Genomic DNA, 26,727 nt, shown 5'->3' with positions numbered 1-26,727 from the left:
TTCCTGTGAACGATCAAAGCGTAGACAGTTTAAGACATTACTCCCATGGTGAAAAGCCCGCATGGTGCTTATTGTGTTCAATGCCGATTCAATTCCTGTGTTTCATCAACACTCTGAAGGTCCACAGATTACAGAATGCCTCCAGAAGTGCTTCGGAAACTACTACTAGTCTTCCAGTGAACGATCAATATCGTAGACACTTTAAGACATTACTCCCATGGGGAAAAGTCCCCATGGTGCTTATTGTGTTCAATGCCGATGCAATTTTTGTGTTTCATCAACACTCTGAAGGTCCACAGATTACAGAATGCCTCCAGATGTGCTTCGGAAACTACTACTAGTCTTACAGTGTACGATCAAATCGTAGACAGTTTAGGACATTACATTCATGGAGAAAAGTCCGCATGGTGCTTATTGTGTTCAATGCCGATGCAATTTTTGAGTCTCATCAATACTCTGAATGTCCACAGATTACAGAATGCTTCCAGATGTGCTTTGGAAACTACTACTGGTCCTCCAGTGTACGATTAAAGCGTAGACAGTTTAAGACATTACTCCCATGGAGAAAAGTCCGCATGGTTCTTATTGTGTTCAATGCCGATGCAATTTTAGTGTTTCATCAACACTCTGATGGTCCAGAGATCACAGAATGCCTCCAGATGTGCTTCGGAAACTAGTACTAGTCTTCCTGTGAACGATCAAAGCGTAGACAGTTTAAGACATTACTCCCATGGTGAAAAGCCCGCATGGTGCTTATTGTGTTCAATGACGATTCAATTTCTGTGTTTCATCAACACTCTGAAGGTCCACAGATTACAGAATGCCTCCAGATGTGCTTCGGAAACTACTACTAGTCTTCCAGTAAACGATCAAAGCATAGACAGTTTAAGACACTACTCCCATGGAGAAAAGACCACATGGAGCTTGTTGTGTTCAATGCCGATGCAATTTCTGTGTTTCATCAACACTCTGAAGGTCCAAAGATTACAGAATGCCTCCAGATGTGCTTCGGAAACTACTACTAGTCTTCCAGTGTACGATCAAAGCGTAGACAGTTTAAGACATTACTACCATGGAGAAAAGCCCGCATGGTGCTTATTGTGTTCAATGCCGAGACAATGTTTGTGTTTCATCAACACTCTGAAGGTCCACAGATTACAGAATGTCTCCAGATGTGCTTCGGAAACTACCACTAGTCTTCCAGGGAACGATCAAAGCATAGTCAGTTTGAGACATTACTCCCATGTAGAAAAGTCCGCATGGTGCTTATTGCGTTCAATGCCGATGAAATTTTTGTGGTTCTTCAACACTCTGAAGGTCCACAGATTACAGAATGCATCCAGCTGTGCTTCTGAAACTACTATTAGTCTTCCAGTGAACGATCAAAGCGTAGACAGTTTAAGACATTACTGACATGGAGAAAAGTCCGCATGGTGCGTATTGTGTTCAATGCCGATGCAATTTCTATGTTTCATCAACACTCTGAAGGCCCACAGATTACAGAATGCCTCCAGATGTGCTTCGGAAACTACTACTAGTCTTCCAGTAAACGATCAAAGCATAGACAGTTTAAGACATTACTCCCATGGAGATAACTCCACATGGTGCTTGTTGTGTTCAATGCCGATACAATTTCTGTCTTTCATCAACACTCTGAAGGACCAGAGATCACAGCATACCTCCAGATGTGCTTCGGAAACTACTACTAGTCTTAAAGTGAACGATCAAAGCGTAGACAGTTTAAGACATTACTCCCATGGAGAAAAGTCCGCATGGTGCTTATTGTGTTCAATGCCGATTCAATTCCTGTGTTTCATCAACCCTCTGAAGGTCCACAGATTACAGAATGCCTCCAGAAGTGCTTCGGAAACTACTACAAGTCTTCCAGCGAACGATCAAAGCGTAGACACTTTAAGACATTACTCCCATGGGGAAAAGTCCCCATGGTGCTTATTGTGTTCAATGCCGATGCAATTTTTGTGTTTCATCAACACTCTGAAGGTCCACAGACTACAGAATGCCTGCAGATGTGCTTCGGAAACTATTACTGGTCCTCCAATGTACGATTAAAGCGTAGACAGTTTAAGATATTACTCCCATGGAGAAAAAACCACATGGAGCATATAGTGTTCAATGCCGATGCAATTTCGGTGTTTCAGCAACACTCTGACGGTCCACAGAATACAGAATGCATCCAGATGTGCTTCGGAAACTACTACTAGTCTTCCAGGGAACGATCGAAGCGTAGACAATTTAAGACATTACTCCCATGGAGAAAAGTCCGCATGGTGCTTATAGTGTTCAATGACGATTAAATTTCTGTTTTTCATCAACACTCTGAAGGTCCACAGACTACAGAATGCCTCGAGATGTTCTTCGGAAACTATTACTAGTCTTCCAGGGAACGATCAATGCGTAGACAGTTTAAGACATTACCCCCATTGAGAAAAGTCCGCATGGTGCTTATTGTGTTCAATGCCGACGCAATTTCTGTGTATCATCAACACTCTGAACGTCCACAGATTACACAATGCCTACAGATGTGCTTCGGAAACTACTACTAGTCTTCCAGTGAACGATCAAAGCGTAGACAGTTTAAGACATTACTCCCATGGAGAAAAGTCCGCATGGTGCTTATTGTGTTCAATGTGGATGCAATTTCTGTGTTTCATCAACACTCTGAAGGTCCACAGATTACAGAATGCCGCCAGATGTGCTTCGGAAACTACAACTAGTCGTCCAGTAAACGATCAAAGCATAGACAGTTGAAGACATTACTCCCATGGAGAAATGACCACATGGAGCTTGTTGTGTTCAATGCCGATGCAATTTCTGTGTTTCATCAACACTCTGAAGGACCAAAGATTACAGAATGCCTCCAGATGTGCTTCGGAAACTACTACTAGTCTTCCAGTGTAGGATCAAAGCGTAGACAGTTTAAGACATTACTCCCATGGAGAAAAGGCCGCATGGTTCTTATTGTGTTCAATGCCGATGCAATTTCTGTGTTTCATCAACACTCTGAAGGTCCAGAGATAACAGAATGCCTCCAGATGTGGTTCGGAAACTACTACTAGTCTTCCTGTGAACGATCAAAGCGTAGACAGTTTAAGACATTACTCCCATGGAGAAAAGTCATCATGGTGCTTATTGTGTTCAATGCCGATTCAATTCCTGTGTTTCATCAACACTCTGAATGTCCACAGATTACAGAATGCCTCCAGGAGTGCTTCAGAAACTACAACTAGTCTTACAGGGAACGATCAAACCGTAGACAGTTTAGGACATTACTCCCATGGAGAAAAGTCCGCATGGTGCTTATTGTGTTCAATTCCGATGCAATTTTTGTGTTTCATCAATACTCTGAAGGTCCACAGATTACAGAATGCTTCCAGATGTGCTTCGGAAACTACTACTGGTTTTCCAGTGTACGATGAAAGCGTAGACAGTTTATGACATTACTCCCATGGGGAAGAGTCCCCATGGTGCTTATTGTATTAAATGCCGATGCAATTTTTGTGTTTCATCAACACTCTGCAGGTCCACAGATTACAGAATGCCTCCAGATGTCCTTCGGAAACTACTACTAGTCTTACAGTGTACGATCAAATCGTAGACAGTTTAGGACATTACTGTCAAGGAGAAAAGTCCGCATGGTGCTTATTGTGTTCAATGCCGATGCAATTTTTGTGTTTCATCAATACTCTGAATGACCACAGATTACAGAATGCTTCCAGATGTGCTTTGGAAACTACTACTGGTGTTCCAGTGTACGATTAAAGCGTAGACAGTTTAAGATATTACTCTCATGGAGAAAAGGCCACATGGTGCATAAAGTGTTCAATGCCGATGCAATTTCGGTGTTTCATCAACACTCTGCAGGTCCACAGATTACAGAATGCCTCCAGATGTCCTTCGGAAACTACTACTAGTCTTACAGTGTACGATCAAATCGTAGACAGTTTAGGACATTACTGTCAAGGAGAAAAGTCCGCATGGTGCTTATTGTGTTCAATGCCGATGCAATTTTTGTGTTTCATCAACACTCTGAAGGTCCACAGATTACAGAATGCCTCGAGATGTTCTTCGGAAACTATTACTAGTCTTCCAGGGAACGATCAATGCGTAGACAGTTTAAGACATTACCCCCATTGAGAAAAGTCCGCATGGTGCTTATTGTGTTCAATGCCGACGCAATTTCTGTGTATCATCAACACTCTGAACGTCCACAGATTACACAATGCCTACAGATGTGCTTCGGAAACTACTACTAGTCTTCCAGTGAACGATCAAAGCGTAGACAGTTTAAGACATTACTCCCATGGAGAAAAGTCCGCATGGTGCTTATTGTGTTCAATGTGGATGCAATTTCTGTGTTTCATCAACACTCTGAAGGTCCACAGATTACAGAATGCCGCCAGATGTGCTTCGGAAACTACAACTAGTCGTCCAGTAAACGATCAAAGCATAGACAGTTGAAGACATTACTCCCATGGAGAAATGACCACATGGAGCTTGTTGTGTTCAATGCCGATGCAATTTCTGTGTTTCATCAACACTCTGAAGGACCAAAGATTACAGAATGCCTCCAGATGTGCTTCGGAAACTACTACTAGTCTTCCAGTGTAGGATCAAAGCGTAGACAGTTTAAGACATTACTCCCATGGAGAAAAGGCCGCATGGTTCTTATTGTGTTCAATGCCGATGCAATTTCTGTGTTTCATCAACACTCTGAAGGTCCAGAGATAACAGAATGCCTCCAGATGTGGTTCGGAAACTACTACTAGTCTTCCTGTGAACGATCAAAGCGTAGACAGTTTAAGACATTACTCCCATGGAGAAAAGTCATCATGGTGCTTATTGTGTTCAATGCCGATTCAATTCCTGTGTTTCATCAACACTCTGAATGTCCACAGATTACAGAATGCCTCCAGGAGTGCTTCAGAAACTACAACTAGTCTTACAGGGAACGATCAAACCGTAGACAGTTTAGGACATTACTCCCATGGAGAAAAGTCCGCATGGTGCTTATTGTGTTCAATTCCGATGCAATTTTTGTGTTTCATCAATACTCTGAAGGTCCACAGATTACAGAATGCTTCCAGATGTGCTTCGGAAACTACTACTAGTCTTCCAGGGAACGATCGAAGCGTAGACAATTTAAGACATTACTCCCATGGAGAAAAGTCCGCATGGTGCTTATAGTGTTCAATGACGATTAAATTTCTGTTTTTCATCAACACTCTGAAGGTCCACAGACTACAGAATGCCTCGAGATGTTCTTCGGAAACTATTACTAGTCTTCCAGGGAACGATCAATGCGTAGACAGTTTAAGACATTACCCCCATTGAGAAAAGTCCGCATGGTGCTTATTGTGTTCAATGCCGACGCAATTTCTGTGTATCATCAACACTCTGAACGTCCACAGATTACACAATGCCTACAGATGTGCTTCGGTAACTACTACTAGTCTTCCAGTGAACGATCAAAGCGTAGACAGTTTAAGACATTACTCCCATGGAGAAAAGTCCGCATGGTGCTTATTGTGTTCAATGTGGATGCAATTTCTGTGTTTCATCAACACTCTGAAGGTCCACAGATTACAGAATGCCGCCAGATGTGCTTCGGAAACTACAACTAGTCGTCCAGTAAACGATCAAAGCATAGACAGTTGAAGACATTACTCCCATGGAGAAATGACCACATGGAGCTTGTTGTGTTCAATGCCGATGCAATTTCTGTGTTTCATCAACACTCTGAAGGACCAAAGATTACAGAATGCCTCCAGATGTGCTTCGGAAACCACTACTAGTCTTCCAGTGTAGGATCAAAGCGTAGACAGTTTAAGACATTACTCCCATGGAGAAAAGGCCGCATGGTTCTTATTGTGTTCAATGCCGATGCAATTTCTGTGTTTCATCAACACTCTGAAGGTCCAGAGATAACAGAATGCCTCCAGATGTGGTTCGGAAACTACTACTAGTCTTCCTGTGAACGATCAAAGCGTAGACAGTTTAAGACATTACTCCCATGGAGAAAAGTCATCATGGTGCTTATTGTGTTCAATGCCGATTCAATTCCTGTGTTTCATCAACACTCTGAATGTCCACAGATTACAGAATGCCTCCAGGAGTGCTTCAGAAACTACAACTAGTCTTACAGGGAACGATCAAACCGTAGACAGTTTAGGACATTACTCCCATGGAGAAAAGTCCGCATGGTGCTTATTGTGTTCAATTCCGATGCAATTTTTGTGTTTCATCAATACTCTGAAGGTCCACAGATTACAGAATGCTTCCAGATGTGCTTCGGAAACTACTACTGGTTTTCCAGTGTACGATGAAAGCGTAGACAGTTTATGACATTACTCCCATGGGGAAGAGTCCCCATGGTGCTTATTGTATTCAATGCCGATGCAATTTTTGTGTTTCATCAACACTCTGCAGGTCCACAGATTACAGAATGCCTCCAGATGTCCTTCGGAAACTACTACTAGTCTTACAGTGTACGATCAAATCGTAGACAGTTTAGGACATTACTGTCAAGGAGAAAAGTCCGCATGGTGCTTATTGTGTTCAATGCCGATGCAATTTTTGTGTTTCATCAATACTCTGAATGACCACAGATTACAGAATGCTTCCAGATGTGCTTTGGAAACTACTACTGGTGTTCCAGTGTACGATTAAAGCGTAGACAGTTTAAGATATTACTCTCATGGAGAAAAGGCCACATGGTGCATAAAGTGTTCAATGCCGATGCAATTTCGGTGTTTCATCAACACTCTGCAGGTCCACAGATTACAGAATGCCTCCAGATGTCCTTCGGAAACTACTACTAGTCTTACAGTGTACGATCAAATCGTAGACAGTTTAGGACATTACTGTCAAGGAGAAAAGTCCGCATGGTGCTTATTGTGTTCAATGCCGATGCAATTTTTGTGTTTCATCAACACTCTGAAGGTCCACAGATTACAGAATGCCTCCAGATGTGCTTCGGAAACTACTACTACTCTTCCAGTAAACGATCAAAGCATAGACAGTTTAAGACACTACTCCCATGGAGAAAAGACCACATGGAGCTTGTTGTGTTCAATGCCGATGCAATTTCTGTGTTTCATCAACACTCTGAATGTCCAAAGATTACAGAATGCCTCCAGATGTGCTTAGGAAACTACTACTAGTCTTCCAGTGTACGATCAAAGCGTAGACAGTTTAAGACATTACTACCATGGAGAAAAGCCCGCATGGTGCTTATTGTGTTCAATGCCGAGACAATGTTTGTGTTTCATCAACACTCTGAAGGTCCACAGATTACAGAATGTCTCCAGATGTGCTTCGGAAACTACCACTAGTCTTCCAGGGAACGATCAAAGCATAGTCAGTTTGAGACATTACTCCCATGGAGAAAAGTCCGCATGGTGCTTATTGCGTTCAATGCCGATGAAATTTTTGTGGTTCTTCAACACTCTGAAGGTCCACAGATTACAGAATGCATCCAGCTGTGCTTCTGAAACTACTATTAGCCTTCCAGTGAACGATCAAAGCGTAGACAGTTTAAGACATTACTGACATGGAGAAAAGTCCGCATGGTGCGTATTGTGTTCAATGCCGATGCAATTTCTATGTTTCATCAACACTCAGAAGGCCCACAGATTACAGAATGCATCCAGATGTGCTTCGGAAACTACTACTAGTCTTCCAGTAAACGATCAAAGCATAGACAGTTTAAGACATTACTCCCATGGAGAAAACTCCACATCGTGCTTGTTGTGTTCAATGCCGATACAATTTCTGTCTTTCATCAACACTCTGAAGGACCAGAGATCACAGCATACCTCCAGATGTGCTTCGGAAACTACTACTAGTCTTAAAGTGAACGATCAAAGCGTAGACAGTTTAAGACATTACTCCCATGGAGAAAAGTCCGCATGGTGCTTATTGTGTTCAATGCCGATTCAATTCCTGTGTTTCATCAACACTCTGAAGGTCCACAGATTACAGAATGCCTCCAGAAGTGCTTCGGAAACTACTACAAGTCTTCCAGCGAACGATCAAAGCGTAGACACTTTAAGACATTACTCCCATGGGGAAAAGTCCCCATGGTGCTTATTGTGTTCAATGCCGATGCAATTTTTGTGTTTCATCAACACTCTGAAGGTCCACAGACTACAGACTGCCTGCAGATGTGCTTCGGAAACTATTACTGGTCCTCCAATGTACGATTAAAGCGTAGACAGTTTAAGATCTTACTCCCATGGAGAAAAAACCACATGGTGCATATAGTGTTCAATGCCGATGCAATTTCGGTGTTTCAGCAACACTCTGACGGTCCACAGAATACAGAATGCATCCAGATGTGCTTCGGAAACTACTACTAGTCTTCCAGGGAACGATCAAAGCGTAGACAGTTTGAGACATTACTTCCATGGACAAAAGTCCTCATGGTGCTTATTGTGTTCAATGCAGATGCAATTTTTGTGTTTCATCAACACTCTGAACGTCCACAGATTACACAATGCCTACAGATGTGCTTCGGAAACTACTACTAGTCTTCCAGTGAACGATCAAAGCGTAGACAGTTTAAGACATTACTCCTATGGAGAAAAGTCCGCATGGTGCTTATTGTGTTCAATGCCGATGCAATTTCTGTGTTTCATCAACACTCTGAAGGTCCACAGATTACAGAATGCCGCCAGATGTGCTTCGGAAACTACAACTAGCCGTCCAGTAAACGATCAAAGCATAGACAGTTGAAGACATTACTCCCATGGAGAAAAGACCACATGGAGCTTGTTGTGTTCAATGCCGATGCAATTTCTGTGTTTCATCAACACTCTGAAGGACCAAAGATTACAGAATGCCTCCAGATGTGCTTCGGAAACTACTACTAGTCTTCCAGTGTAGGATCAAAGCGTAGACAGTTTAAGACATTACTCCCATGGAGAAAAGTCCGCATGGTTCTTTTTGTGTTCAATGCCGATGCAATTTCTGTGTTTCATCAACACTCTGAAGGTCCAGAGATAACAGAATGCCTCCAGATGTGGTTCGGAAACTACTACTAGTCTTCCTGTGAACGATCAAAGCGTAGACAGTTTAAGACATTACTCCCATGGAGAAAAGTCATCATGGTGCTTATTGTGTTCAATGCCGATTCAATTCCTGTGTTTCATCAACACTCTGAATGTCCACAGATTACAGAATGCCTCCAGGAGTGCTTCAGAAACTACTACTAGTCTTACAGGGAACGATCAAACCGTAGACAGTTTAGGACATTACTGTCAAGGAGAAAAGTCCGCATGGTGCTTATTGTGTTCAATGCCGATGCAATTTTTGTGTTTCATCAATACTCTGAATGACCACAGATTACAGAATGCTTCCAGATGTGCTTTGGAAACTACTACTGGTGTTCCAGTGTACGATTAAAGCGTAGACAGTTTAAGATATTACTCCCATGGAGAAAAGGCCACATGGTGCATAAAGTGTTCAATGCCGATGCAATTTCGGTGTTTCATCAACACTCTGAAGGTCCACAGAATACAGAATGCATCCAGATGTGCTTCGGAAACTACTACTAGTCTTCCAGGGAACGATCAAAGCGTAGACAGATTGAGACATTACTTCCATGGAGAAAAGTCCGCATGGTGCATATTGTGTTCAATGCCGATGCAATTTTTGTGTTTCATCAACACTCTGAAGGTCCACAGATTACACAGTGTATCCAGATATGCTTCGGAAACTACTACTAGTCTTCCAGGGAACGATCAAAGCGTAGACAGTTTAAGACATTACTCCCATGGAGAAAAGTCCGCATGGTGCTTATAGTGTTCAATGCCGATTAAAGTTCTGTGTTTCATCAACACTCTGAAGGTCCACAGATTACAGAATGCCTCCAGATGTGCTTCGGAAGCTACCACTAGACTTCCAGTGTACGATCAAAGCGTAGACAGTTTAAGACATTACTCCCATGGAGAAAACTCCACATGGTGCTTGTTGTGTTCAATGCCGATACAATTTCTGTGTTTCATCAACACTCTGAAGGTCCACAGATAACAGAATGTGTCCAGATGTGCTTCGGAAACTACTACTAGTCTTCCAGTGTACGAACAAAGCGTAGACAGTTTAAGACATTACTCCCATGGAGAAAAGTCCGCATGGTTTTTATTGTGTTCAATGCCGATGCAATTTTTGTGTTTCATCAACACTCTGAAGGTCCACAGATTACAGAATGCCTCCAGATATGCTTCGGAAACTACTACTAGTCTTACAGTGTACGATCAAATGTTAGACAGTTTGGGACATTACTGTCATGGAGAAAAGTCCGCATGGTGCCTATTGTGTTCAATGCCGATGCAATTTTTGTGTCTCATTAATACTCTGAATGTCCACAGATTACAGAATGCTTCCAGATGTGCTTCGGAAACTACTACTGGTCCTCCAGTGTACGATTAAAGCGTAGACAGTTTAAGATATTACTCCCATGGTGAAAAGTCCTCATGGTGCTTATAGTGTTCAATGCCGATTAAATTTCTTTGTTTCATCAACACTCTGAAGGTCCACAGATTACAGAATGAGTCCAGATGTGCTTCGGAAACTACTACTAGTCTTCCAGTGTACAATCAAAGCGTAGACAGTTTAAGACATTACTCCCATGGAGAAAAGTCCGCATGGTGCTTATTGTGTTCAATGCCGACGCAATTTCTGTGTTTCATCAACACTCTGAAGGTCCACAGATTACACTATGCCTACAGATGTGCTTCGGAAACTACTACTAGTCTTCAAGTGAACGATCAAAGCGTAGACAGTTTAAGACATTACTCCCATGGAGAAAAGTCCGCATGGTGTTTATTGTGTTCAATGCCGATGCAATTTCTGTGTTTCATCAACACTCTGAAGGTCCACAGATTACAGAATGAATCCAGATGTGCTTCGGAAACTACTACTAGTCATCCAGTAAACGATCAAACATAGACAGTTTAAGACATTACTCCCATGGAGAAAAGTCCGCATGGTGCTTATTGTGTTCAATGCCGATTCAATTCCTGTGTTTCATCAACACTCTGAATGTCCACAGATTACAGAATGCCTCCAGGAGTGCTTCAGAAACTACTACTAGTCTTACAGGGAACGATCAAAGCGTAGACAGTTTAGGACATTACTCCCATGTAGAAAAGTCCGCATGGTGCTTATTGTGTTCAATGCCGACGCAATTTCTGTGTTTCATCAAAACTGAAGTTCCACAGATTACACAATGGCTACAGATGTGCTTCGGAAACTACTACTAGTCTTCCAGTGTACGATCAAAGCGTAGACAGTATTAAGACATTACTCCCATGGAGAAAAGTCCGCATTGTGCTTATTGTGTTCAATGCCGATGCAATTTCTGTGTTTCATCAAGACTCGGAAGGTCCACAGATTACCGAATGCCTCCAGATGTGCTTCCGAAAGTACTACTAGTCTTCCAGTAAACGATCAAAGCATAGGAAGGTTAAGACATTACTCCCATGGAGAAAACACCACATGGTGCATGTTGTGTTCAATGCCGATGCAATTTCTGTGTTTCATCAACACTCTGAAGGTCCACAGATTACAGAATGCCTTCAGATGTGCTTCGGAAACTACTACTAGTCTTCCAGTGTACGATCAAAGCGTAGACAGTTTAAGACATTACTACCATGGAGAAAAGCCCCCATGGTGCTTATTGTGTTCAATGCCGATGCAATTTTTGTGTTTCATCAACACTCTGAAGGTCCACAGATTACAGAATGCCTCCAGATGTGCTTCAGAAACTACTACTAGTCTTCCAGGGAACGATCAAAGCGTAGACAGTTTGAGACGTTACTCCCATGGAGAAAAGTCCGCATGGTGATTATTGTGTTCAATGCCGATGCAATTTTTGTGATTCATCAACAATCTGAAGGTCCACAGATTACAGAATGCATCCAGATGTGCTTCAGAAACTACTACTAGTCTTCCAGTAAACGATCAAAGCGTAGACAGTTTAAGACATTACTCCCATGGAGAAAAGTCCGCATGGTGCTTATTGTGTTCAATGCCGATTGAATTTCTGTGTTTCATTACACTCTGAAGGTCCACAGATTACACAATGCATCCAGATGTGCTTCGGCAACTACTACTAGTCTTCCAGGGAACAATCAAAGCGTAGACAGTTTAAGACATTACTCCCATGGAGAAAGGTCCGCATGGTGCTTATTGTGTTCAATGCCGATGTAATTTTTGTGTTTCATCAACACTCTGAAGGTCCACAGATTAAAGAATGCATCCAGATGTGCTTCGGAAACTATTACTAGTCTTCCAGGGAACGATCAAAGCGTAGACAGTTTAAGACATTACTCCCATGGAGAAAAATCCGCATGGTGTTTATTGTGTTCAATGCCGATGCAATTTCTGTGTTTCATCAACACTCTGAAGGTCCACAGATTACAGAATGCCTCCAGATGTGCTTCGGAAACTACTGGTAGTCTTCCAGTGAACGATCACAGCGTAGACAGTTTAAGACATTACTCCCATGGAGAAAAGTCCGAATGGCGCTTATTGTGTTCAATGCCGACGCAATTTTTGTGTTTCAACAACACTCTGAAAGCCCACAGATTACAGAATGCCTCCAGAAGTGCTTCGGAAACTACTACTAGTCTTCCAGTGAACTATCAAAGCGTAGACAGTTTAAGACATTACTCCCATGGAGAAAAGTCCGCATGGTGTTTATTGTGTTCAATGCCGATGCAATTTCTGTGTTTCATCAACACTCTGAAGGTCCACAGATTACAGAATGAATCCAGATGTGCTTCGGAAACTACTACTAGTCTTCCAGTAAACGATCAAAACATAGACAGTTGAAGACATTACTCCCATGGAGAAAAGACCACATGGAGCTTGTTGTGTTCAATGCCGATGCAATTTCTGTGATTCATCAACACTCTGAAGGTCCAGAGATTACAGAATGCCTCCAGATGTGCTTTGGAAACTACTACTAGTCTTCCTGTGAACGATCAAAGCGTAGACAGTTTAAGACATTACTCCCATGGAGAAAAGTCCGCATGGTGCTTATTATGTTCAATTCCGATGCCATTTCTGTGTTTTATCAACACTCTGAAGGTCCACAGATTACAGAATGCCTCCAGATGTGCTTCGGAAACTACTACTAGTCTTCCAGTAAACGATCAAAGCATAGACAGTTTAAGACATTACTCCCATGGAGAAAAGACCACATGGAGCTTATTGTGTTCAATGCCGATGCAATTTCTGTGTTTCATCAACACTCTGAAGGTCCACAGATTACAGAATGCCTCCACATGTGCTTCGGAAACTACTACTAGTCTTCCAGTGTACGATCAAATCGTAGACAGTTTAAGACATTACTACAATGGAGAAAAGCCGGCATGTTGCTGATTGTGTTCAATGCCGAGACAATTTTTGTGTTTCATCAACACTCGTAAGGTCCACAGATTACAGAATGTCTCCAGATGTGCTTCGGAAACTACTACTAGTCTCCCAGGGAACGATCAAATGGTAGTCAGTTTGAGACATTACTCCCATGGAGAAAAGTCCGCACGGTGCTTATTGAGTTCAATGCCGATGCAATTTTTGTGTTTCATCAACACTCTGAAGGTCCACAGATTACAGAATGAATCCAGCTGTGCTTCTGAAACTACTACTAGTCTTCCAGTGAACGATCAAAGCGTAGACAGTTTAAGACATTACTCCCATGGAGAAAAGTCCGCATGGTGCTTATTGTGTTCAATGCCGATGCAATTTCTATGTTTCATCAACACTCTGAAGGTCCACAGATTACAGAATGCCTCCAGATGTGCTTTGGAAACTACTACGAGTCTTCTAGTAAACGATCAAAGCATAGACAGTTTAAGACTTTATTCCCATGGAGAAAACTCCACATGGTGCTTGTTGTGTTCAATGCCGATACAATTTCTGTGTTTCATCAACACTCTGAAGGTCCAAAGATAACAGAATGCCTCCAGATGTGCTTCGGAAACTACTACTAGTCTTCCAGTGTACGATCAAAGCGTAGACTGTTTAAGACATTACTCCCATGGAGAAAAGTCCGCATGGTTCTTATTGTGTTCAATGCCGATGCAATTTTTGTGTTTCATCAACACTCTAAAGGTCCAGAGAACACAGAATGCCTCCAGATGTGCTTCGGAAACTACTACTAGTCTTCCAGTGAACGATCAAAGCGTAGACAGTTTACGACATTACTCCCATGGAGAAAAGCCCGCATGGTGCTTATTGTGTTCAATGCCGATGCAATTTCTATGTTTCATCAACACTCTGAAGGTCCACAGATTACACTATGCCTACAGATGTGCTTTGGAAACTACTACGAGTCTTCTAGTAAACGATCAAAGCATAGACAGTTTAAGACTTTATTCCCATGGAGAAAACTCCACATGGTGCTTGTTGTGTTCAATGCCGATACAATTTCTGTGTTTCATCAACACTCTGAAGGTCCAAAGATAACAGAATGCCTCCAGATGTGCTTCGGAAACTACTACTAGTCTTCCAGTGAACGATCAAAGCGTAGACAGTTTAAGACATTACTCCCATGGAGAAAAGTCCGCATGGTGCTTATTGTGTTCAATGCCGATGTAATTTTTGTGTTTCATCAACACTCTGAAGGTTCACAGATTAAAGAATGCATCCAGATGTGCTTCGGAAACTACTACTAGTCTTCCAGGGAACGATCAAAGCGTAGACAGTTTAAGACATTACTCCCTTGGAGAAAAATCCGCATGGTGCCTATTGTGTTCAATGCCGATGCAATATCTGTGTTTTATCAACACTCTGAAGGTCCACAGATTACAGAATGCCTCCAGATGCCCTTTGGAAACTACTACTAGTCTTCCTGTGAACGATCAAAGCGTAGACAGTTTAAGACATTACTCCCATGGAGAAAAAACCGCATGGTGCCTATTATGTTCAATTCCGATGCATGTTCTGTGTTTCGTCATCACTCTGAAGGTCCACAGATTACAGAATGCCTCCAGATGTGCTTCGGAAACTACTACTAGTCTTCCAGTAAACGATCAAAGCATAGACAGTTTAAGACATTACTCCCATGGAGAAAAGACCACATGGAGCTTATTGTGTTCAATGCCGATGCAATTTCTGTGTTTCATCAACACTCTGAAGGTCCACAGATTACAGAATGCCTCCAGATGTGGTTCGGAAACTACTACTAGTCTTCCAGTGTACGATCAAAGCGTAGACAGTTTAAGACATTACTACCATGGAGAAAAGCCCGCATGGTGCTGATTGTGTTAAATGCCGAGACAATTTTTGTGTTTCATCAACACTCTGAAGGTCCACAGATTACAGAATGTCTCCAGATGAGCTTCGGAAACTACTACTAGTCTTCCAGTAAACGATCAAAACATAGACAGTTGAAGACATTACTCCCATGGAGAAAAGACCACATGGAGCTTGTTGTGTTCAATGCCGATGCAATTTCTGTGATTCATCAACACTCTGAAGGTCCAGAGATTACAGAATGCCTCCAGATGTGCTTCGGAAACTACTGGTAGTCTTCCAGTGAACGATCACAGCGTAGACAGTTTAAGACATTACTCCCATGGAGAAAAGTCCGAATGGCGCTTATTGTGTTCAATGCCGACGCAATTTTTGTGTTTCATCAACACTCTGAAGGCCCACAGATTACAGAATGCCTCCAGAAGTGCTTCGGAAACTACTACTAGTCTTCCAGTGAACTATCAAAGCGTAGACAGTTTAAGACATTACTCCCATGGAGAAAAGTCCGCATGGTGTTTATTGTGTTCAATGCCGATGCAATTTCTGTGTTTCATCAACACTCTGAAGGTCCACAGATTACAGAATGAATCCAGATGTGCTTCGGAAACTACTACTAGTCTTCCAGTAAACGATCAAAACATAGACAGTTGAAGACATTACTCCCATGGAGAAAAGACCACATGGAGCTTGTTGTGTTCAATGCCGATGCAATTTCTGTGATTCATCAACACTCTGAAGGTCCAGAGATTACAGAATGCCTCCAGATGTGCTTTGGAAACTACTACTAGTCTTCCTGTGAACGATCAAAGCGTAGACAGTTTAAGACATTACTCCCATGGAGAAAAGTCCGCATGGTGCTTATTATGTTCAATTCCGATGCCATTTCTGTGTTTTATCAACACTCTGAAGGTCCACAGATTACAGAATGCCTCCAGATGTGCTTCGGAAACTACTACTAGTCTTCCAGTAAACGATCAAAGCATAGACAGTTTAAGACATTACTCCCATGGAGAAAAGACCACATGGAGCTTATTGTGTTCAATGCCGATGCAATTTCTGTGTTTCATCAACACTCTGAAGGTCCACAGATTACAGAATGCCTCCACATGTGCTTCGAAAACTACTACTAGTCTTCCAGTGTACGATCAAATCGTAGACAGTTTAAGACATTACTACAATGGAGAAAAGCCGGCATGTTGCTGATTGTGTTCAATGCCGAGACAAGTTTTGTGTTTCATCAACACTCTGAAGGTCCACAGATTACAGAATGTCTCCAGATGTGCTTCGGAAACTACTACTAGTCTCCCAGGGAACGATCAAATGGTAGTCAGTTTGAGACATTACTCCCATGGAGAAAAGTCCGCACGGTGCTTATTGAGTTCAATGCCGATGCAATTTTTGTGTTTCATCAACACTCTGAAGGTCCACAGATTACAGAATGAATCCAGCTGTGCTTCTGAAACTACTACTAGTCTTCCAGTGAACGATCAAAGCGTAGACAGTTTAAGACATTACTCCCATGGAGAAAAGTCCGCATGGTGCCTATTGTGTTCAATGCCGATGCAATTTCTGTGTTTCATCAACACTCTGAAGGTCCAAAGATAACAGAATGCCTCCAGATGTGCTTCGGAAACTACTACGAGTCTTCTAGTAAACGATCAAAGCATAGACAGTTTAAGACTTTATTCCCATGGAGAAAACTCCACATGGTGCTTGTTGTGTTCAATGCCGATACAATTTCTGTGTTTCATCAACACTCTGAAGGTCCAAAGATAACAGAATGCCTCCAGATGTGCTTCGGAAACTACTACTAGTCTTCCAGTGTACGATCAAAGCGTAGACTGTTTAAGACATTACTCCCATGGAGAAAAGTCCGCATGGTTCTTATTGTGTTCAATGCCGATGCAATTTTTGTGTTTCATCAACACTCTGAAGGTCCAGAGATCACAGAATGCCTCCAGATGTGCTTCGGAAACTGCTACTAGTCTTCCAGTGAACGATCAAAGCGTAGACAGTTTAAGACATTACTCCCATGGAGAAAAGCCAGCATGGTGCTTGTTGTGTTCAATGCCGATGCAATTTCTATGTTTCATCAACACTCTGAAGGTCCACAGATTACAGAATGCCTCCAGATGTGCTTCGGAAACTACTACGAGTCTTCTAGTAAACGATCAAAGCGTAGATAGTTTAAGACATTACTCCCATGGAGAAAAGTCCGCATGGTGCTTATTATGTTCAATGCCGATTCAATTCTTGTGTTTCATCAACACTCTGAAGGTCCACAGATTACAGCATGCCTCCAGAAGTGCTTCGGAAACTACTACTAGTCTTCCAGTGAACGATCAAAGCGTAGACAGTTTAAGACATTACTCCCATGGAGAAAAGTCCGCATGGTGCTTATTGTGTTCAATGCCGATGTAATTTTTGTGTTTCATCAACACTCTGAAGGTTCACAGATTAAAGAATGCATCCAGATGTGCTTCGGAAACTACTACTAGTCTTCCAGGGAACGATCAAAGCGTAGACAGTTTAAGACATTACTCCCTTGGAGAAAAATCCGCATCGTGCCTATTGTGTTCAATGCCGATGCAATATCTGTGTTTTATCAACACTCTGAAGGTCCACAGATTACAGAATGCCTCCAGATGTCCTTTGGAAACTACTACTAGTCTTCCTGTGAACGATCAAAGCGTAGACAGTTTAAGACATTACTCCCATGGAGAAAAAACCGCATGGTGCCTATTATGTTCAATTCCGATGCATGTTCTGTGTTTCGTCAACACTCTGAAGGTCCACAGATTACAGAATGCCTCCAGATGTGGTTCGGAAACTACTACTAGTCTTCCAGTGTACGATCAAAGCGTAGACAGTTTAAGACATTACTACCATGGAGAAAAGCCCGCATGGTGCTGATTGTGTTCAATGCCGAGACAATTTTTGTGTTTCATCAACACTCTGAAGGTCCACAGATGACAGAATGTCTCCAGATGTGCTTCGAAAACTACTACTAGTCTCCCAGGGAACGATCAAAGCGTAGTCAGTTTGAGACATTACTCCCATGGAGAAAAGTCCGCATGGTGCTTATTGTGTTCAATGCCGACGCAATTTCTGTGTTTCATCAACACTCTGAAGGTCCACAGATTACACAATGCCTACAGATGTGCTTCGGAAACTACTACTAGTCTTCCAGTGAACGATCAAAGCGTAGACAGTTTAAGACATTACTCCCATGGAGAAAAGTCCGCATGGTGTTTATTGTGTTCAATGCCGATGCAATTTCTGTGTTTCATCAACACTCTGAAGGTCCACAGATTACAGAATGAATCCAGATGTGCTTCGGAAACTACTACTAGTCTTCCAGTAAACGAACAAATCATAGACAGTTGAAGACATTACTCCCGTGGAGAAAAGACCACATGGAGCTTGTTGTGTTCAATGCCGATGCAATTTCTGTGATTCATCAACACTCTGAAGGTCCAGAGGTTACAGAATGCCTCCAGATGTGCTTTGGAAACTACTACTAGTCTTCCTGTCAACGATCAAAGCGTAGACAGTTTAAGGCATTACTCCCATGGAGAAAAGTCCGCATGGTGTTTATTGTGTTCAATTCCGATGCAATTTCTGTGTTTCATCAACACTCTGAAGGTCCACAGATTACAGAATGAATCCAGATGTGCTTCGGAAACTACTACTAGTCTTCCAGTAAACGAACAAAGCATAGACAGTTGAAGACATTACTCCCATGGAGAAAAGACCACATGGAGCTTGTTGTGTTCAATGCCGATGCAATTTCTGTGATTCATCAACACTCTGAATGTCCACAGATTACAGAATGCCTCCAGGAGTGCTTCAGAAACCACTACTGTTCTTACAGTTAACGATCAAAGCGTAGACAGTTTAGGACATTACTCCCATGTAGAAAAGTCCGCATGGTGCTTATTGTGTTCAATTCCGATGCAATTTTTGTGTTTCATCAATACTCTGAAGGTCCACAGATTACAGAATGCTTCCAGATGTGCTTCGGAAAGTACTACTGGTCTTCCAGGGAACGATCAAAGCGTAGACTGTTTAAGATATTGGTCTCATGGAGAAAAGTCCGCATGGTGCTAATAGTGTTTAATGCCGATTACATTTCTGTGTTTCATCAACACTCTGAAGGTCCACTGATTACAGAATGCCTCCAGATGTGCATCAGAAACTACTACTAGTCTTCCAGTGTACGATCAAAGCTTAGACAGTTTAAGTCGTTACTCCCATGGAGAAAAGTCCACATGGTGCTTATTGTGTTCAATGTCGTTGCAATTTCGGTGTTTCATCAACACTCTGAAGGTCCACAGAATACAGAATGCATCCAGATGTGCTTCGGAAACTACTACTAGTCTTCCAGGGAACGATCAAAGCGTAGGCAGTTTAAGACATTACTCCCATGGAGAAAAATCCGCATTGTGCTTATTGTGTTCAATGCCGATGCAATTTTTGTGTTTCATCAACACCCGGAAAGTCCACAGATTAATGAATGCCTCCAGATGTGCTTCCCAAAGTACTACTAGTCTTCCAGTAAACGATCAAAGCATAGGAAGTTTAAGACATTACTCCCATGGAGAAAACACCACATGGTGCTTGTTGTGTTCAATGCCGATGCAATTTCTGTGTTTCATCAACACTCTGAAAGTCCACAGATTACAGAATGCCTCCAGATGTGCTTCGGAAACTACTACTCCAGTGTACGATCAAAGCGTAGACAGTTTAAGACATTATTCCCATAGAGAAAAGTCCGCATGGTGCTTATTGTGTTCAATGCCGATGCAATTTTTGTGTTTCATCAACATTCTGAAGGTCCACAGATTACAGAATGCCTCCAGATGTGCTTTGGAAACTACTACTAGTCTTCCAGGGAACGATCAAAGCGTAGACAGTTTAAGACATTACTCTCATGGAGAAAAGGCCGCATGGTTCATATTGTGTTCAATGCCGATTCAATATCTGTGTTTTATCAACACTCTGAAGGTCCACAGATTACAGAATGCCTCCAGATGTGTTTCGGAAACTACTACTAGTCTTCCAGTGAACGATCACAGCGTAGACAGTTTAAGACATTACTCCCATGGAGAAAAGTCCGCATGGTGCTTATTGTGTTCAATGCCGATTCAATTTCTGTGTTTCATCAACACTCTGAATGTCCACAGATTACAGAATGCCTCCAGAAGTGCTTCAGAAACTACTACTAGTCTTACAGGGAACGATGAAAGCGTAGACAGTTTAAGACATTACTCCCATGTAGAAAAGTCCGCATGGTGCTTATTGTGTTCAATTCCGATGCAATTTTTGTGTTTCATCAATACTCTGAAGGTCCACAGATTACAGAATGCTTCCAGATGTGCTTCGGAAAGTACTACTGGTCTTCCAGTGTACGATCAAAGCGTAGACAGTTTATGACATTACTCCCATGGAGAAAAGTCCACATGGTGCTTATTGTGTTCAATGCCGTTGCAATTTCGGTGTTTCATCAACACTCTGAAGGTCCGCAGAATACAGAATGCATCCAGATGTGCTTCGGAAACTACTACTAGTCTTCCAGGGAACGATCAATGCGTAGACAGTTTAAGACATTACTCTCATGGAGAAAAGTCAGCATGGTGCTTATAGTGTTTATTGCCGATTAAATTTCTGTGTTTCATCAACACTCTGAAGGTCCACAGATTACAGAATGCCTCCAGATGTGCATCGGAAACTACTACTAGTCTTCCAGTGTACGATCAAAGCGTAGACAGTTTAAGACATTACTCCCATGGAGAAAAGTCCGCATGGTGCTTATTGTGTTCAATGCCGACGCAATTTCTGTGTATCATCAACAATCTGAAGTTCCACAGATTACACAATGCCTACAGATGTGCTTCGGAAACTACTACTAGTCTTCCATTGTACGATCAAAGGGTAGACGGTTTAAGACATTACTCCCATGGAGAAAAGTCCGCATGGTGCTTATTGTGTTCAATGCCGATTGAATTTCTGTGTTTCATTACACTCTGAAGGTCCACAGATTACAGAATGCATCCAGATGTGCTTTAGAAACTACTACTAGTCTTACAGGGAACAATCAAAGCGTAGACAGTTTAAGACATTACTCCCATGGAGAAAAGTCCGCATGGTGCTTATTGTGTTCAATGCCGATGTAATTTTTGTGTTTCATCAACACTCTGAAGGTCCACAGTTTAAAGAATGCATCCAGATGTGCTTCGGAAACTACTACTAGTCTTCCAGGGAGCGATCATAGCGTAGACAGTTTAAGACATTACTCCCATGGAGAAAAATCCGCATGGTGCTTATTGTGTTCAATGCCGATGCAATATCTGTGTTTTATCAACACTCTGAAGGTCCACAGATTACAGAATGCCTCCAGATGTGCTTCGGAAACTACTGGTAGCTTTCCAGTGAACGATCACAGCGTAGACAATTTAAGACATTACTCCCATGGAGAAAAGTCCGCATGGTGCTTATTGTGTTCAATGCCGATTCAATTCCTGTGTTTCATCAACACTCTGAATGTCCACAGATTTCAGAATGCCTCCACGAGGGCTTCAGAAACTACTACTAGTCTTACAGTTAACGATCAAAGCGTAGACAGTTTAGGACATTACTCCCATGTAGAAAAGTCCGCATGGTGCTTATTGTGTTCAATTCCGATGCAATTTTTGTGTTTCATCAATACTCTGAAGGTCCACAGATTACAGAATGCTTCCAGATGTGCTTCGGAAAGTACTACTGGTCTTCCAGTGTACGATCAAAGCGTAGACAGATTAAGACATTACTCCCTTGGAGAAAAGTCCACATGGTGCTTATTGTGTTCAATGCCGTTGCAATTTCGGTGTTTCATCAACACTCCGAAGGTCCGCAGAATACAGAATGCATCCAGATGTGCTTCGGAAACTACTACTAGTCTTCCAGGGAACGATCAATGCGTAGACAGTTTAAGACATTACTCTCATGGAGAAAAGTCTGCATGGTGCTTATAGTGTTTATTGCCGATTAAATTTCTGTGTTTCATCAACACTCTGAAGGTCCACAGATTACAGAATGCCTCCAGACGTGCATCGGAAACTACTACTAGTCTTCCAGTGTACGCTCAAAGCGTAGACAGTTTAAGACATTACTCCCATGGAGAAAAGTCCGCATGGTGCTTATTGTGTTCAATGCCGATTGAATTTCTGTGTTTCATTACACTCTGAGGGTCCACAGATTACAGAATGCATACAGATCTGCTTCGGAAACTACTACTAGTCTTCTAGTAAACGATCAAAGCGTAGATAGTTTAAGACATTACTCCCATGGAGAAAAGTCCTCATGGTGCTTATTATGTTCAATGCCGATTCAATTCTTGTGTTTCATCAACACTCTGAAGGTCCACAGATTACAGAATGCCTCCAGAAGTGCTTCGGAAACTACTACTAGTCTTCCAGTGAACGATCAAAGCGTAGACAGTTTAAGACATTACTCCCATGGAGAAAAGTCCGCATGGTGCTTATTGTGTTCAATGCCGATGTAATTTTTGTGTTTCATCAACACTCTGAAGGTCCACAGATTAAAGAATGCATCCAGATGTGCTTCGGAAACTACTACTAGTCTTCCAGGGAACGATCAAAGCGTAGACAGTTTAAGACATTACTCCCTTGGAGAAAAATCCGCATGGTGCCTATTATGTTCAATGCCGATGCAATATCTGTGTTTTATCAACACTCTGAAGGTCCACAGATTACAGAATGCCTCCAGATGCCCTTTGGAAACTACTACTAGTCTTCCTGTGAACGATCAAAGCGTAGACAGTTTAAGACATTACTCACATGGAGAAAAAACCGCATGGTGCCTATTATGTTCAATTCCGATGCATGTTCTGTGTTTCGTCAACACTCTGAAGGTCCACAGATTACAGAATGCCTCCAGATGTGCTTCGGAAACTACTACTAGTCTTCCAGTAAACGATCAAAGCATAGACAGTTTAAGACATTACTCCCATGGAGAAAAGACCACATGGAGCTTATTGTGTTCAATGCCGATGCAATTTCTGTGTTTCATCAACACTCTGAAGGTCCACAGATTACAGAATGCCTCCAGATGTGCTTCGGAAACTACTACTCCAGTGTACGATCAAAGCGTAGACAGTTTAAGACATTATTCCCATGGAGAAAAGTCCGCATGGTGCTTATTGTGTTTAATGCCGATGCAATTTTTGTGTTTCATCAACATTCTGAAGGTCCACAGATTACAGAATGCCTCCAGATGTGCTTTGGAAACTACTACTAGTCTTCCAGGGAACGATCAAAGCGTAGACAGTTTAAGACATTACTCTCATGGAGAAAAGGCCGCATGGTTCATATTGTGTTCAATGCCGATTCAATATCTGTGTTTTATCAACACTCTGAAGGTCCACAGATTACAGAATGCCTCCAGATGTGTTTCGGAAACTACTACTAGTCTTCCAGTGAACGATCACAGCGTAGACAGTTTAAGACATTACTCCCATGGAGAAAAGTCCGCATGGTGCTTATTGTGTTCAATGCCGATTCAATTTCTGTGTTTCATCAACACTCTGAATGTCCACAGATTACAGAATGCCTCCAGAAGTGCTTCAGAAACTACTACTAGTCTTACAGGGAACGATCAAAGCGTAGACAGTTTAAGACATTACTCCCATGTAGAAAAGTCCGCATGGTGCTTATTGTGTTCAATTCCGATGCAATTTTTGTGTTTCATCAATACTCTGAAGGTCCACAGATTACAGAATGCTTCCAGATGTGCTTCGGAAAGTACTACGGGTCTTCAAGTGTACGATCAAAGCGTAGACAGTTTATGACATTACTCCCATGGAGAAAAGTCCACATGGTGCTTATTGTGTTCAATGCCGTTGCAATTTCGGTGTTTCATCAACACTCTGAAGGTCCGCAGAATACAGAATGCATCCAGATGTGCTTCGGAAACTACTACTAGTCTTCCAGGGAACGATCAATGCGTAGACAGTTTAAGACATTACTCTCATGGAGAAAAGTCCGCATGGTGCTTATAGTGTTTATTGCCGATTAAATTTCTGTGTTTCATCAACACTCTGAAGGTCCACAGATTACAGAATGCCTCCAGATGTGCATCGGAAACTACTACTAGTCTTCCAGTGTACGATCAAAGCGTAGACAGTTTAAGACATTACTCCCATGGAGAAAAGTCCGCATGGTGCTTATTGTGTTCAATGCCGACGCAATTTCTGTGTTTCATCAACACTCTGAAGTTCCACAAATTACACAATGCCTACAGATGTGCTTCGGAAACTACTACTAGTCTTCCATTGTACGATCAAAGGGTAGACGGTTTAAGACATTACTCCCATGGAGAAAAGTCCGCATGGTGCTTATTGTGTTCAATGCCGATTGAATTTCTGTGTTTCATTACACTCTGAAGGTCCACAGATTACAGAATGCATCCAGATGTGCTTCAGAAACTACTACTAGTCTTCCAGGGAACAATCAAAGCGTAGACAGTTTAAGACATTACTCCCATGGAGAAAAGTCCGCATGGTGCTTATTGTGTTCAATGCCGATGTAATTTTTGTGTTTCATCAACACTCTGAAGGTCCACAGTTTAAAGAATGCATCCAGATGTGCTTCGAAAACTACTACTAGTCTTCCAGGGAGCGATCATAGCGTAGACAGTTTAAGACATTACTCCCATGGAGAAAAATCCGCATGGTGCTTATTGTGTTCAATGCCGATGCAATATCTGTGTTTTATCAACACTCTGAAGGTCCACAGATTACAGAATGCCTCCAGATGTGCTTCGGAAACTACTGGTAGCTTTCCAGTGAACGATCACAGCGTAGACAATTTAAGACATTACTCCCATGGAGAAAAGTCCGCATGGTGCTTATTGTGTTCAATGCCGATTCAATTCCTGTGTTTCATCAACACTCTGAATGTCCACAGATTGCAGAATGCCTCCACGAGGGCTTCAGAAACTACTACTAGTCTTACAGTTAACGATCAAAGCGTAGACAGTTTAGGACATTACTCCCATGTAGAAAAGTCCGCATGGTGCTTATTGTGTTCAATTCCGATGCAATTTTTGTGTTTCATCAATACTCTGAAGGTCCACAGATTACAGAATGCTTCCAGATGTGCTTCGGAAAGTACTACTGGTCTTCCAGTGTACGATCAAAGCGTAGACAGATTAAGACATTACTCCCTTGGAGAAAAGTCCACATGGTGCTTATTGTGTTCAATGCCGTTGCAATTTCGGTGTTTCATCAACACTCCGAAGGTCCGCAGAATACAGAATGCATCCAGATGTGCTTCGGAAACTACTACTAGTCTTCCAGGGAACGATCAATGCGTAGACAGTTTAAGACATTACTCTCATGGAGAAAAGTCCGCATGGTGCTTATAGTGTTTATTGCCGATTAAATTTCTGTGTTTCATCAACACTCTGAAGGTCCACAGATTACAGAATGCCTCCAGATGTGCATCGGAAACTACTACTAGTCTTCCAGTGTACGATCAAAGCGTAGACAGTTTAAGACATTACTCCCATGGAGAAAAGTCCGCATGGTGCTTATTGTGTTCAATGCCGATTGAATTTCTGTGTTTCATTACACTCTGAGGGTCCACAGATTACAGAATGCATACAGATCTGCTTCGGAAACTACTACTAGTCTTCTAGTAAACGATCAAAGCGTAGATAGTTTAAGACATTACTCCCATGGAGAAAAGTCCGCATGGTGCTTATTATGTTCAATGCCGATTCAATTCTTGTGTTTCATCAACATTCTGAAGGTCCACAGATTACAGCATGCCTCCAGAAGTGCTTCGGAAACTACTACTAGTCTTCCAGTGAACGATCAAAGCGTAGACAGTTTAAGACATTACTCCCATGGAGAAAAGTCCGCATGGTGCTTATTGTGTTCAATGCCGATGTAATTTTTGTGTTTCATCAACACTCTGAAGGTCCACAGATTAAAGAATGCATCCAGATGTGCTTCGGAAACTACTACTAGTCTTCCAGGGAACGATCAAAGCGTAGACAGTTTAAGACATTACTCCCTTGGAGAAAAATCCGCATGGTGCCTATTATGTTCAATGCCGATGCAATATCTGTGTTTTATCAACACTCTGAAGGTCCACAGATTACAGAATGCCTCCAGATGCCCTTTGGAAACTACTACTAGTCTTCCTGTGAACGATCAAAGCGTAGACAGTTTAAGACATTACTCACATGGAGAAAAAACCGCATGGTGCCTATTATGTTCAATTCCGATGCATGTTCTGTGTTTCGTCAACACTCTGAAGGTCCACAGATTACAGAATGCCTCCAGATGTGCTTCGGAAACTACTACTAGTCTTCCAGTAAACGATCAAAGCATAGACAGTTTAAGACATTACTCCCATGGAGAAAAGACCACATGGAGCT

The sequence above is a fragment of the Schistocerca gregaria genome, chromosome 9 (genome assembly GCF_023897955.1).
Source record: "Schistocerca gregaria isolate iqSchGreg1 chromosome 9, iqSchGreg1.2, whole genome shotgun sequence".
Lineage (NCBI taxonomy): Eukaryota > Metazoa > Arthropoda > Insecta > Orthoptera > Acrididae > Schistocerca > Schistocerca gregaria.
Note: the sequence above shows the minus strand (reverse complement) of the source record.